At 30.0% G+C, this 7,030-nt stretch overlaps 1 long non-coding RNA gene across 1 annotated transcript; it reads left to right on the top strand.

Moving 5' to 3' along the window:
* The first annotated feature begins 946 nt into the window (after positions 1 to 946).
* On the top strand, positions 947 to 1,482 carry LOC127129240 (uncharacterized). The gene is made up of 2 exons (XR_007806236.1): positions 947 to 1,256; positions 1,344 to 1,482. It is a non-coding gene; the product is annotated as an uncharacterized LOC127129240 (long non-coding RNA).
* The last annotated feature ends 5,548 nt before the right edge of the window (positions 1,483 to 7,030 follow it).

Here is a 7,030-nt window from a genome sequence, read left to right as displayed (position 1 = left end):
TTCTGAGTTATTCAGATTCTGATTGGTGTGGAGACAGAGTTGACAGAAGAAGTACGTCTGGGTACTTATTCAAATTTCTGGGAGGTCCCATTTCTTGGTGTTCCAAGAAGCAACCTGTTGTGGCGTTGTCAACTTGTGAAGCTGAATACATTGCAGGTGCTGTTACTGCATGCCAAGCTGTGTGGATTCTGAATCTATTGCAGGATCTGAAGATTAAAGTAAACAAACCTCTGAAGCTGATGATTGACAACAAGTCTGCAATCAATCTTGCCAGAAACCCAGTGTTGCATGGGAGAAGCAAGCACATTGAGACCAAGTATCATTTTCTGAGACATCAAGTTCAGAGGGGAGTGTTAGAAGTTGTACACTGCAGCACTCAGAAGCAATTGGCAGATGTTCTGACGAAAGCTATCAAGACTGATCAATTCCTCAGATTAAGGGATGGAATTGGTGTTACAAGTTTTGATGGAATATGAATTAAGGGATGGTATTAGAAGTAATTCATATTTATTACTATTTTCTTAGCCCCTAAGTTTGTTAGAGGGTATTTTAGTATTTTATCCTATTCTAGTAACCCTAGTTTTAGCTTATAAATAGGGTAGCAGTCATTGTAACTTTTATCATGTTTGTAGCCGTCATTCTCTGAATAGAATATTCATCTTTCATTCTACCTTTGCACCAACACAATTCAGCATCATAATGCTCCACCTTATCATACTTCACCTGGGTTATGCAATTCTTCATATTTATCATGTAATTTAACCTGATATACTCGATTTATTTTTATAATATACTTTTTAGTCTTAAAAAAAAATAATTTTTATATATTTCTAATAAAGTGTATTAAATGTTATTTATTAAATATTCAAAGTTTTTAAAAAAATGTAATTTCAAAATTCATGTGACCTATAAATAAGGGTCTAATGAAAACCTTTTGTTGATTGAACATTGTGAAAAGTTTGAAACATTACAAAGTTTTGAATTTGAGTTGAGTTTGAGAAGAATAATGGCCTTTAGTCAAATTCAAAAATGTGTTGTGATGACCTTGGTGATAATGTTAGTTATCATACAAGCTGAATGTAATGCTCAATCTGAAGATTTTAAGTTAAACAAGGTTGATGAACCTTGGTGTACAATGAAGTGTAACTTAGTGTGTGCTGGAAAGCGTCTAGTTGAGGATTTTAACGCGTGCGTGGCAGCTTGTAAAAAATCCAAATGCTGAGAAAAACATTGAGAAGATTCTTTGCATAATCAAGGTTATTTGTTTATTTTATTTCTCTTATATTTTTTCTTTAGTTTTTTTTAAACAAATAAATGTATATTAAGTTGTTTGTATTTTGTAGGTGCTTGTGCATGCGATGGATACAATTGCAGCGTAATAAATATATATTTCGTACCTTTTACGAGATATGTTAGTTAAGAAAGTGTAATCATAAAGTTGACATTATGTCAAATTTAAATAAATTTATTATTATTTATAAAGTCTTTTTTATTTATATTTTTATAAATAATTTTGAAAGTTTTACTGTTATTTTTGTTTCAACCATTGTTGATTTATAAATTTATGTGCATCTAAAAACCATTTTTACTTGACTTTGATCGTCATTATTTATATTTGATATGCATTATTAAACTCAATATGGGTTTATTGAATAAGTTTTAAAACTCTCAAGTTGATTTTTGAAATTGACTCTGAATTAGTTAATTTAAGAAAAACAAAAATATTTATTTTTTAAATTAACTATTTTATTATTAATCGGTGAGAGGCAATTCGAACATATTAGAAATTAATTTCATTTATCAATAATGTGAAAATATTTAATTGTATGAGAATTGTTTTAAAACATAATAAATATTTAAAGATAAATTATTTATATACGTTGTCTCCAATAATATTTAATAAATATGTAGATTTATAAAATATTTTATTTAAAAAGTGAAAAATATAAGAAAATTCAAAATATTATGCATATTTATATACATAATTATTTACTTTTAGTACATTAATTAATGACTAATGTTAATTGTGATGATTATTTATGCATTCTTTAGTACATACGAAAATATATTCGATAATACAACAATTATGTATTACTTTTTGTTTTATTAACTTAAGAAAATTAGATTAATGACTTGAATTCATCTTCTATATCGATAGATATAATTTATAATATCTGATGTTAAAAAACTTGAACCATACTTCATAGGATCTCGATTGTTATTTATTTGAACATCTTAGGTTATTTTTGTAAGCGCAATTGTCAGCAAATATTTAAAGCAATTGTCGGTAAATACTTTAAGATTGAGTTTGTCATATATATATATATATATATATATATATATATATATATATATATATATATATATATATATATATATATATATATATATATATATATATATATATATATATATATATATATATATATATATATATATATATATATATATATATATTAATTTTGTTCATTTAATTCATTTTCGAAGGTATGTCCATATTTAATATTTTAAAAACTGTTAAAAAAATCTAAATAAAATACGTTAATAGAAATTATTATTAACATTATTTAATTTCAACGTTAATAATTTATAATTAATATTTATATAATTTTAAGATAAAATATTTTAAGAAATACCACCTCCACCAATTAACCATCATTCTGAATGTAATTTTTTAAAATTTTATTTCATTTTCAATACTTTACATGAAAAAAGATTGATAATGATAATTGTTATTTAATATAAAGTCAAACAAATATCATATAAAATTATATTAAAGTGTTTAAAGTGGAAATCTAAATTGTTTAAATATAAGATGAATAAAATTTATTTCATTTTTAAAATAATAGTTTTGTACAATATAATATTAAATATGTATGACATTAAAGTTTTACTCATAAAATATTAGGAAAATGTCAACTTTTCAATTGGTTAAAGTTTCTTTAAAACTTTTTGTACAGTATTGCATTTTGCAAGGGATAAAAAATTATTTGAACTTAATTTATATTTTAAAATTTAGTTATTTTCTTTAGTAATTTTAAGTTATTCAAAATTATATTTTTATAACTAATTTGAAACACATTATTATGAAACCAATTAGTTGAAATAAATAATTTTTAGTGTAAAAGTGAAAGGAAGATTAAAATTATTTGAATTTTAAATAAAAATTGTAATTAAGTCTAACATTAATTTAGATGAGTTTAATATCTATTTATATATAAATAGCGAAAAGATGTGAGTTTATTATAAATAAACTTAGTTTATTTTATGTTTCAAAGTTAAACAGTAATCTTGATTTAATATATTTCATCATAATTTCTATAAAATGTCTTTTCATATAATATAATTAATAGTTTTATTTAAATTATAATATAATTATAAGTACAAATTACCGAAGTCATAATAAGTATAGTTTGAATGAATACCAAGTACTTCAATTTGTGATAAAAAAACTTCATTTATGTAATAATATTATTATATGAGAAATACTAATGAATGTTTTATAGGTATTCTTTTAGTGTATTTTCAATGACACTACTCATTTTTGAATGTTTTGTGGAATTTATTAAATCACATCAAACAATTCATTTAATTTTTATTCAATAATATAACTTAAATTGGATCACACAATTTTACGTTATATATAATATTTTATTTATATTAATATTTTAAAACTTAAAATAATAAAATTGAGAGTGCATCATAGTGCAACGCTACTGTACTTCTATTAATTTCATATGCAATGCCATTTACGGTTGCATCATATTGCAACGGTTTAGGAAAAGATTTGTTCATGTCATTTTAAGAATTTTTTATTTAAAATAATCATATTTTTTAAATTAATTTTTAAAATAATTAAATATTTCAAAAAAATTATCGGTATAACCATCTTTCAAAATAGATGTGTCAGATCAACTGCCGCATCCATTTAAAATAAAGAGGAGTCGCTACTAGTGTTGGCGCATGCTTTAAAAGCAATGTATGGAGGTGCCAACAACCATGGCGCTTATGCATGGGTCTTGATGTATGCACCAATTCATCGGACGCATACATCTTAATATATATATATTTTAATTTTTATTGTTTATTTAATAAATAATGAAATAGAATATTATAAAAAAAATGTATTCATGATATAATAAAAGTTACATGAGATTGACAAAAATTCAATGACCGACCCGATCGAAACACCCCCTGTTCCACATCCAGATGCGTTAGTTTGTCTTCGAGGTCTCCTACGATTTTTGTAAGGTATTTGAGGTCTTTGTATGCTGACCTGATCCAATGATGGCTGGTGTGAAGGTCTGACGGAAGTTTCAACAGTATTTGATAGATGTGTCAAAAAATTATAAGTATAACCATCTTTCAAAACAGATGTGCCAGATCAACTGGCGCATCCATTTAAAATCAAGAGGAGGCGCCACTGATGCTGACGCATACTTTAAAAGCAATGCATGGAGGTGCCAACAACCATGGGGCTTATGCATGGGCCTTGGTGTATGCGCCAATTCATCTGACGCATACACCTTAATATATATATATATATATATATATATATATATATATATTTCTTTTTTATTTTTTATTTTTTATTATTTATTTAATAAATAATGAAATAGAATATTATAAAAAAATGTATTCATGATATAATAAAAGTTACATGGGATTGACAAAAATTCAATGACCGGCCTGATCGAAACGCCCCCATGTTCCACATCCAGGTGCGTTAGTTTGTCTTCGAGGTCTTCCACGATTTTTCTGAGGTGTTTGGGGTCTTTATGTGTTGACCTGATCCAATGATGGTTGGTGTTAAGGTCCGACGGAAGTTCTAGCGGTATTTGATAGATGTTTGGGTGGTCATTGATGGGGGGGGGGGGGGGGGGGGCTATGATGAAGTGACCCATATGAATCATCTGAGCTATAGACGGTTGTGGTTGATGCGTATGTTGTTGGTGGGTAGGGTTTGATTCTTGGTTTTGTGGTTGAGTCGGTAGCATGAACGGATTGTGAGGTTGAGTGTTTGGTTGTTGGGTGGGTGACATGAATGAGTTGTGAAGTTGTGTGTTTGGTTGTTGGGTGTATGTGGTAGGGTGATAATGTGACGTTGGTTATTGGGTTTGGGTGGTTTGACATTGGTGTTGGACGGGGACTTGTTGTTTGGCGTATGATGACGAAGCTAGTTGGCGTGGATCAATCAAATACCGTGGCTCAGACACAAATTGTTGCGTTGTAACCGACCTAAATCATGCCATATATTATTGAGTTGGACTAGCACCATGTATGACTGGTTCGTTTAAGATGTGTTGTCGTCGATTCCTCTAATGACGATACATCTCTTTTGCGAAGTATCTCCAGACGGAATAATCCCATTGGGTATCAACTCTTTTTTGATGACAATTTCCCAAATACGTCGGAGGTTCTGGAATTTGTTGCTGCATGCTGAACTGCAGTTTTACTCGGTCACTCTGGTGCATCTCCATAGTAGTGAATCGGATAATTGGTGTCTTTGCTGTCCAAACTGCATCAACATCATGGTTAACCTGATGATCAAGACCCATATATGGCCTCCAGATAAACTGTATACTAAACGGGACGTGTGCTATATAGAGTATTCCACCGTCTCTTCTAGGCGTATCAACTATGCATAAAAGGTTTTTCTTTATGTAAACCTATTATACAAATTAATGGTACATGGTTGTACGGGAAATACAAAGGAACGTTACTAATGGCAGTGACACAATATGGCAACAACAACATTTTTCCAATCGCATTTGCCCTTGTTGAAGAGGAGACTGCTGAGGGATGAAGTTTTTTTCTAAGAAATCTCTGATTGCACGTTGCACCTCAACCTAACTTATGTTTGATCTTCGACATACACCCTTTAATCATCATTGCATATAATAACATTGATAATTACTGGCAGTATCCTCCTTCGACGCATGTCTTATGTATTAGACATATTGCTTAGAATTTTATGCGGGAGATCAAAGCCAAAACGTTGCGGAAGAAGGTTGTCAACGCAGGTTACGCATTATCAAAACCTTCTTTCAAACACTACCGCGAAAAAATAAGATTGTCAAATGCAGATGCAGTACAATGGATCGACAATATTCCATTAGAGAAGTGGACTAGGGCATACGACAACGGTCAACATTGGGGCCACATGACAACAAATCTTGTGGAATCAATGAACTCTGTCTTCAAAGGCATCCGAAACCTACCTACAACCGCTTTGGTGCAGGCAACATATTTCAGGCTAGGGGCGTTGTTTGAGACTAGTCGTTCCAAATGGAGTTCAGTGTTGCAATCTGAGCAGTTGTTCCGTGATGTTTCAATGAAATTCATTAGACACGAAGCTGCCAAAGCAAACACACACGTGGTCACGATGTTCGACCGTACTAAAGGTTGATATAGTGTTCTTGAGTCCATGGATCACAATGAGGGCATGTCGATGGGACAATACATATTCGAACTAGATAGAGGTTGGTGCGACTGCAAAAAATTCCAAGTATTTCGTATGCCCTACTCCCATGTAATTGCGGCATGTTCGAAGGTTCGAAGGGATCCATCCTACTTATTATCTGACGTTTACAAGGTCACTAGCCTATCAAATGTTTATAAAATTAGTTTTTCCGTATTGGCAAAAGAGGATTACTGGCCAGAATATCAATGAGACATTGTCTGGCACAACGAAGTTATGCGAAGGAAGAAAAAAGGTCGTCCAAACAGCACCCATATTCGAACCGAAATGGATACAGCGAACAAAATTTTTAGATTATGTAGTTCATATCGTCAGCCAGGTGACAATCGTACTAACTGTCCTAGTGTTGGAACGAGCACAACAAGATAAATTCACATGTACCTCTGTTGCAATATATAAAAAACAAAATTTATTTCATATTATAAGTTTGTGAGAAAATACCATTACATAAATAACAACACAAACAACTAAAATAATTAAAATATCATTACAATAACTAAGCGATTACAACCATCAAAACAATTTTGAACATATAATGCATCATCCTAT

The sequence above is a fragment of the Lathyrus oleraceus genome, chromosome 3, assembly GCF_024323335.1.
Source record: "Lathyrus oleraceus cultivar Zhongwan6 chromosome 3, CAAS_Psat_ZW6_1.0, whole genome shotgun sequence".
In the NCBI taxonomy this organism is placed as follows: Eukaryota; Viridiplantae; Streptophyta; class Magnoliopsida; order Fabales; family Fabaceae; genus Lathyrus; species Lathyrus oleraceus.
This window is presented reverse-complemented; position numbering and strand designations above follow the sequence as displayed.